Raw genomic sequence first — 8,325 nt, forward strand, 5'->3', positions numbered from 1 at the left:
ACTTTCTTACAGCAAACAACCTATTGGATCCTCTTCAGTCAGGCTTTCACTCTCAACACTCCACAGAGACTGCGCTGACCAAGGTTGTCAATGATTTGATCACAGAAAAAAATAACAACCATTACTCTCTTCTAATTCTCCTGGATCTCTCTGCTGCATTTGACACTGTTGACCACTCTCTCCTCATACAAATGCTACAATCTCTAGGTCTTGAAGGCACTGTCCTATCCTGGTTCTCATCTTGCCTATCTAATCGCTCTTTCAGTGTTCATTTCTCTGGATCCACCTCTGCTCCACTTCCTTTATCAGTTGGAGTACCACAAGGCTCAGTCCTAGGTCCTCTGCTATTCTATATCTACACCACTTCTCTTGGAAAACTAATAAGCTCCTTTGGATTTCAGTATCATCTCTATGCGAATGATACACAAATTTATCTATCCTCTCCTGATCTTTCACCATCTGTGTTGTCTCGCGTTACTGACTGTCTTTCTGCCATTTCATCTTGGATGTCTTCCCGCCAACTCAAACTCAATCTTTCAAAAACTGAATTGATAATATTCCCACCCAAAAACAGAAGCTTCCTGTCTGACATTTCTATTTCTGTTGATAACATGACCATAAATCCCACCCCGCAAGCTCGTTGCCTAGGTGTAATCCTTGATTCACAACTGTCATTTATTCCACACATCAACTCTATCTAAATCATGTTACATACACCTAAAGAACATTTCCAGAATACGCACATATCTGACACGACACCACAAAAACATTAATTCATACACTCATCTCCCGCATCGACTATTGCATTTCCCTCCTTACTGGTCTTCCCCCAAACAGACTCTTTATTCCTCTGTTGAGCCACTCTGTCAGTCTCTACATTGGCTGCCTGTATATCAACGAATCCAATATAAAATTCTTCTACTAACATTCAAGGCCATCAACAAAATTGCACCGACATACATCTCCTCACTTGTCTCAAAATATCTCCCTACTCGACATCTCCGTCCTGCACAAGATCTACGTCTCTCCTCCACTCTCATCACATTCTCCCATTCTTGGTTACAGGATTTTTTCCGGGCTGCACCCAATTTGTGGAATTCCCTCCCATGCACAATAAGACTTTCCTCTAATCTTCAAACCTTCAAGCGTTCACTAAAAACCCACCTCTTCAGACAAGGTTATGATATTCCTCAAGCACCATCTTAATTTCCCTAGATTACCCTATTACCATCCTCTACACTGCTATCACAAGACAACAACCCTCTGACCAACATTGCAACACACACAGCCCACTCAATACTTTTACCTTTGCATTCTAGCTGGTCCATTGTGCAATAGGATGTAGCACATGCCCTTGTGTTTCTAACTCCCATTGTCCTATAGATTGTAAGCTTGCGAGCAGGGTTCTCTTACCTCTCTGTATGTATTACCCAGTATTGTCTTATCGGTGTTTGTTCCCAATTGTAAAGCGCTATGGAATTTGCTGGCGCTATATAAATAAATGTTGATGATGATGATTTTTCTATCTGGTTGTACAGCTTTAAACGTATTGGGAGAACACATTTAAGAGAGGTAGGCTTTAAAGATCAAGCATAGCATCCAAAACAAATTCTATCATGGATAAATATTAGAAACACATTTTGGAAGGCTTGGCCCTGAATCTTTATCTAACAGACCACACACTACTTATAGGAAATTATCTTAAGAACTTACCACCACCATCCACCTTTCACATAAAGAAAAAGGGACTAACGGCTGATTAGTTGGCTCTTGACGCAAAGGAATGCTATAAATGTAAAAAGGCACACTGTATAACTTGTAAATGTATGGAAGGTAAAGTTGATAAACTGATGCATCTTATCCATAAAGAGATCATACCAATTGAGCAGTTTATCAACTGTAGACCTGAATTTGTGGTATTACTTGCTTGTGTAGGAAAGAATACATAGGAAAAACAAAGACCACTGTACATTAGATTTCTTGATTATAGGTGTAATATAGGGAGTATATTTACAACGTGATCTGTCAAGCCTGTGATAAAACAAATTACAGATATTATATTACAGATGACAGCAATTAAAACCTAATGATAGGAGGAGAAGGAATACATTGAAGAAGTTGAGACAGCGAGAATTGATCTATGTTGCATAAAGAAATCAATCAGATTCAGGCTGCAATTTTGTAGAATGTATTAAATAAATATCTAGAATCTGGTTGCTATAGGCAACAGTTTCACTTTTTCAAATCCGCAGCTTGGTAAATTTACCCCTTAATCATCATCATCTATTTTATTTATATAGCGCCACTAATTCCGCAGAGCTGCACAGAGAACTCATTCACATCAGTCCCTGCCCCATTGGAGCTTACAATCTAAATCACCTAACATACACACACAAAGACCAAGAGAGACTAAGGGCGATTTATTAACAGCCAATTACCTACCAGTATGATTTTGGCGTGTGGGAGGAAACCATGTATCCTCTGTGTTGATGTAGCTGGGGATAGAGCAACCTGCTAAATTATCAGATTAATCACAGCACATTGTTCCATTGGGACAATGTTTGGCCTATTAATGGAGTACTGGAATGATTCATCAACCAGCGATGCTGTGGAGCAGTGAAAACAAATTAAATTGAAACTGCGCCAACATGAGGGGAGGCAGCGGTTACCAGCAGTGTATCTGCACCTGTAACTGGGAAACGTCAACGGCATGTGACTTTTATTTTACTATGCATGTCCCATTAGGTAGGTAATAAGTTATTAATATATGTAGTATTGTTGTCCACCTTGTATAAAAACTTCTTAATCTCATATGTTGTATTGCACTTGTGACCTCAATAAAAATGTTTACAAAAACAAATAGTAGTACTCTGTAACATACACTACCGCAGTGGACCTCACCTCTAGCTTTTAAACAACAAGCAGCCATCCTGGTGGTGGAAAGGAGGGTTCCACATGACACACCATCTGCCTGGCAACCAGAGAGGTTTGGGGCAGTTCTCTGTGTATCCATTTTCATCTCGTTCCTCTATTGCCACTAATCTCATGTTAAAACTTAGAACAAAAGTAGGATAGGTGAAAGGTACATCAGAAAATGAAATGAGGTTTGTGAGGCAAGTTAATTTAAATGTGAGTATTTTAATTTGGAAAGAGTGGGGGAGAGAGAGTTCCCTCTTCATTCCTCCATTTCAGCATTTACTATGGGTTTGCTTCTGTTTTGTTTAACTAGAGACAGGTCAAATAAAAATGCCCCCTCAGAGAGTATATGAACCAGCTCCTCTCCTTCCTCCATGTCTCTGTATAATTCTAATAGACTAGAGCGGGCATATCCATTAGTGAATGAGGAAGCTTCAAAGTGGAGCTTAATTCCAAGGATAAATGCAGCTATAGCTATTATGGCTACTAGAACAGCCATTCCACTGGAATATGATGGTCCTTTAAGAGATCCCATGGACAGGAAAGCAGAAAGTTCTTTGAAAAAAAGATCAATCCTTCATCCGGGACCACATTAAAGTGAGGAGTGGCTATAGCATCGGTAGTCAGGGCTTTAAGTTTACTGGGTGAAAACCTCAATACTGACATTCAGGTAAAGGTGAACAGACAATGTAAAAAATGTCAATATGAAAAAAGGTATAGAAATACTCTGAGGCACCATTGGACACTATTGTTTTTTTTCTGCAAGAGCCTTAGCAACAACAGTAGAAAGGAGAGTCCCTTGAGTAGTGGACACCCACTGAAAGAATAGTCTGGATAACCTTACATTTGAAGGAGTTCTTCTTGCTGGAGAAACATTAGACACCATGATACACAAGTTATCTGGTGGAAAATCAAACAGATTGCCACAAAACTGTGAGCTACAAATTTCATCAGTTAAAGGGGGCAAGGAACTATTGGCCAGGAAGGCAATATACCAGACAAAATGACTATACTGCATCAAGGCAGTCCATTCAACCATTCGGACCAAAGAATGGCAAAGCAAAGTTCACAACAATGGCTAGTGTCAGGAGCAGTCCCCAATAACATCTATAGGGGGCATAATCTCACATTTTTCAGAAGTTTGGACCCACTCTATTTCAGATCAGTGGATGTTGGACATTTTAAAGAGGATATACAGACTAGATTTCCGACATTATCCTAAAGGGACTTCCTTTGTCCAGTCAAAAAGCCATTAAGCAAGATAGAGATAGAAATGTTACATGTCTGCTAGGTCTAATGGGAATCAAGGCAATTTCTCAAGTTTTCCCAGAGCAAGAAGGCAATGACTTTTATTCCAAGACTGTTCCTTGCCAGGAAAGATTCTAGGGCCTTTTGCATAGTTTTGCATTTGAGAAGACTTAACATGTTTGTACATGCCAAGCATGTTTTAATGGAAACTGTGAATTACATTGTAATGGCCATCTGCGAAGGAGATTTTATGACATCCATAGATGCCTATTTTCTTGTTCTTACAGCAATCCAGCAAAAGAAATATCTCTAATTACGTTTTTAGTTTATCTGCCTGCCATTTCTGGCTGGCGACATCCCTGATAACTTTTACCAAAGTATTAGTCACATTGGTAGCAGAGCTAGGGAAACAAGATATGCCCATATCTGGGCAATATGTTTGTAATGAGCAAATCAGAATAGTCACCCACTGAACAGTCCAAGTTATAAATGCCCCACACCAACATGGATAAGTTATGAACAAGAAAAAGAGCCATCTTGTTCCAACACAACCTAAAATGTTTGAGTGTCTAAATAAACACCATATGAAAATATCTTTGTCAGAATAAAGATGTGCCAAAATCCTATATATTAAGTTATCTTAGGCAATAGGAGTAGTCCCATAGCGAGTTGGCACACAAGCTATCTCCAGCTGCAGCTCTTGAAGAAATAAAATTACAAAAAAGTTTTCATTGGGTCAAACCATAAAACTTTAAGGAACAACCAATAAATCTCCAATAAGTGTTGGCGAAGCCCAAAATTAGTGACAAGAGGGATATTTCTTTCAGAGCTAAATACAACAGACTCCAGTGTTGCAGGATGGGGACCACATCTCCACGAAAATATAGGTGTATGATTACAGAAAGAAAATAAGTTTCACGTAAACAGTAAACAGCTTGGAAATAAGAGCAGTTTGGAAAGAAATTCAGCATTTCCATTATCAATTCCAGGGAAATAAGAATATACCCAGACAACAGGACGGTGGAGGCCTTCATAAATAATCAGAGAGGAACCAAAAGTAGAACAGTGATGGTAAAATTAATAAAAATGATGTCTTGAGCAGAAAACAATGTAAACGTACTGTTAGCATTACATGTAGCAAGCAAGCAGAACATACTAAGCGACTATGGCAGTTGCACACAAATCCATCCAGGGGAGTGGAGTCTAAACCAAGAAGTATTTCAGTTACTAACAGACAAATTCTGGGCTTTCACACGTAGACATAATTGCAACAAATGCCTAAGTACCCAGATTTCTTTCTCTGCACAAAATTCCAGGAACAGATGGATAATATGCTCTAGTGGTCACATGGATGTTCCAGTAATGGTACGTCTTCCCCCCCCATATCCACTCATTCTTCATGTTCTAAGGAAAATCATAATGGAGAAAGCAGAAGTAATAGCTTTTCTCACTTTATCCAAGACGTCCCTGGTTCCCAGTAGCCTGGGAAATGCTCAGGGAAAGTTCATGGACTCTACTCCTTCAGGCGGATTTACTATAGCAAGGTCCAGTTTTACATCAAAATTTAAAATGTCTAATCTAGTTTTAATGGCTTGGAGATTTGAAAGGGAGTTACTCTTAGATAGAGGAGTTTAAGAATATGTGATCAAAACACGTATAAGCCAGAAATAAAAAAAAATAAAAAAATCTTCCATAATGTACTATAGAATATGGAAAAGGTTAGTGTTCTGTTTGAGTCTAAAGTTAACCCAATGGCCGTTGGTGGGGGGGGGGGCAGGGTAGTTAAAAACAAAAAACAAAACATACGTGATCGCGGAGCCGGCATCCCTCCTCTCTGCTGCTCTGTGCTCCATTCAGACTGTCTGAAAGCCGGGTGTGACGTCATCATGTCATGCCCAGCATTCAGTCAGTCTGGAGCAATGGAGCACAGAGAAGACCAAGAAAGCAGAGAGGAGAAAAGGTAAGTGAAGGGAGGAAAACGAGGGGGGGCACCAAGGGGTTAAAAAATTAGTGGGGGCAGCATGACAGAGGGGTTAAAAAGGGGGGAGGGAGCAGCATAGTATAGTGTGATGAAGGGGAGCCAGGTGAAGGGGGCAAAAGCAGCATGGAGGGCGCAGTGTGATCATAAGGCATGGCGATGATGAAGGGGCACATTATTGTAGTATTGGAGCTGGAGGAAGGCCTAATTATTAATCGTGGATGGTATTGATTTAACGCCAGGTTTGTTTGGAATTATCTAAATGTAGCTATTTTTTTCCAAATAGGGCCCCCAGCATTCCAGGATCCAGACAAGCCGCAACTAAAGAAACATGCAGCCACAGGTGGTGAAAGTGAGAAGAACAGGTAGGAGAGAGCAGGACAGTATGTGAAATGTTGTGATTCTAGTAGGGACAATGTCAATTTTTGGTGAGTGTTGTGCCCAATGTAAGGTGCAGGCCAAGACTGAACTCTTTGTGTACACACTGTATTTTTTCTATACTACACTGTGGTGCTAGATGTCCTGAAAGTCAGGAGTGCTTGGACATATGTGACGCTTGGGCGAATTGAGAGCCTAGTGATTTTGATGTGTTAGCCACGCCCCAATGGTGCATTTTCCACGCCCCCAAATGCATGACCACACCTCCGAACAATTTTGCACCGTTTGGCGGCGCAAAATTTTTGAGCATGCTCAACTATAAGGGGGGGGCCCATGAATTTGTTGTACCGGGGCCCTGAATTCCTCTTGGCAGCCCTGGCCACATGTAGTGAAAGTGACAAAAACAGGTAGGAGAGAGCAGGACAGTGTGCCAACTATGAGGTAGGTCCTGCATCACACTGTACAGCTTGTGAAGGCAGAGCTGTGTGCACCAAACAGTAGTGCACAGAGTTTTGTTTAGGTATTTTCTAAAATGATAACCATGTTACATCATAACACACACACGTATATAATTGAATATAATCTGAATTAATTCAACATTTAAAACGTGTATGAATACACATAACTGAATGTTGTAGAATATTGGCAACATAAATTTTGTAGGGATATTATATAGTATGCTCTTATACCATACAGGTGTCACAGTTGCAGTTTATGAAATAATGTCTTCTAGGTACTATTACTTTCCCTGTCTGAAGTTGTAAATTACATAAATAATGCACTTTAATGCATATTGAGACTTTGTGGTCTATATGTTAGCATAATAATTACATATGTTGGCATACTCCCTATTTAAATTTGGCCCCCTTTCTTGTAGTGACATGATTGATATACATTCCACAGCTACATGAAACAAAACACTGATAAGAGTGTTTTATAGAATGATTGTTTACATAACAAATTCAGAGCCAGTGTTTATCGCTTATTGGACTGCTTTTTTGTTGTTGTTAATTTAGTGTACTTTGATATTTTACATAAAAGGTTATTGATTATATTTATGTAGCTTGTATGTTCATAAGCTTTTTTTCTAACTTTAAGAGGTACTATATTTTAATATGATTTTTTGGTGCATATCAAGCTATAATTTATTAGAATTATATTGTGCACATTTTCTGCATGAATTGATGATTACATATATGAGCGATATTTGTTATGTGGTCAGTGATCAGATAAGGTGTATCAAATGGCCGGAGAGACAAATAAACACACTCAGGTGGGGTGTACTGTGTGCTCTGATTTAGCAAAACAAATCAACATCTATATATAGTGTTTTACATCACGTAGACATCAGCAAATATTAAACAAAAACATTATAAATATCTTGCAGATACTGTTTAGAACAGGACATAATTGTTACAAATCATAGTTGCAGTTCTTCCATGTCCCTGAAACTTGACAACACTAAAGCATATTGTGACTTCCAAAGTTGTAGGTCAACAATATTTGTTTGAACAACCTGAATCCAGTTAACTTTTTCACATAGTACTGTACTACTACTCTGGTATGCTGAATTTAATTCTCATTATGTTTAATTACTATGTAGGCATTGACAATCATAAAATACATACTATCTAGTTCTGTGTGGTGAGTGACATTATTAAGACATGTTAGTTTTCTATATATATATGCACAAATCCCTTCTGTTTTGTTCTGTCATTATTTTAGTGTATCTACGGGATAATGGCACACTATCCCCGATTCTTGTTTTACATGTTAGATGCAGATTGCATCGTGTTATCTGTATA

This window comes from Mixophyes fleayi, chromosome 2 (genome assembly GCF_038048845.1).
Source record: "Mixophyes fleayi isolate aMixFle1 chromosome 2, aMixFle1.hap1, whole genome shotgun sequence".
Taxonomy (NCBI): domain Eukaryota; kingdom Metazoa; phylum Chordata; class Amphibia; order Anura; family Limnodynastidae; genus Mixophyes; species Mixophyes fleayi.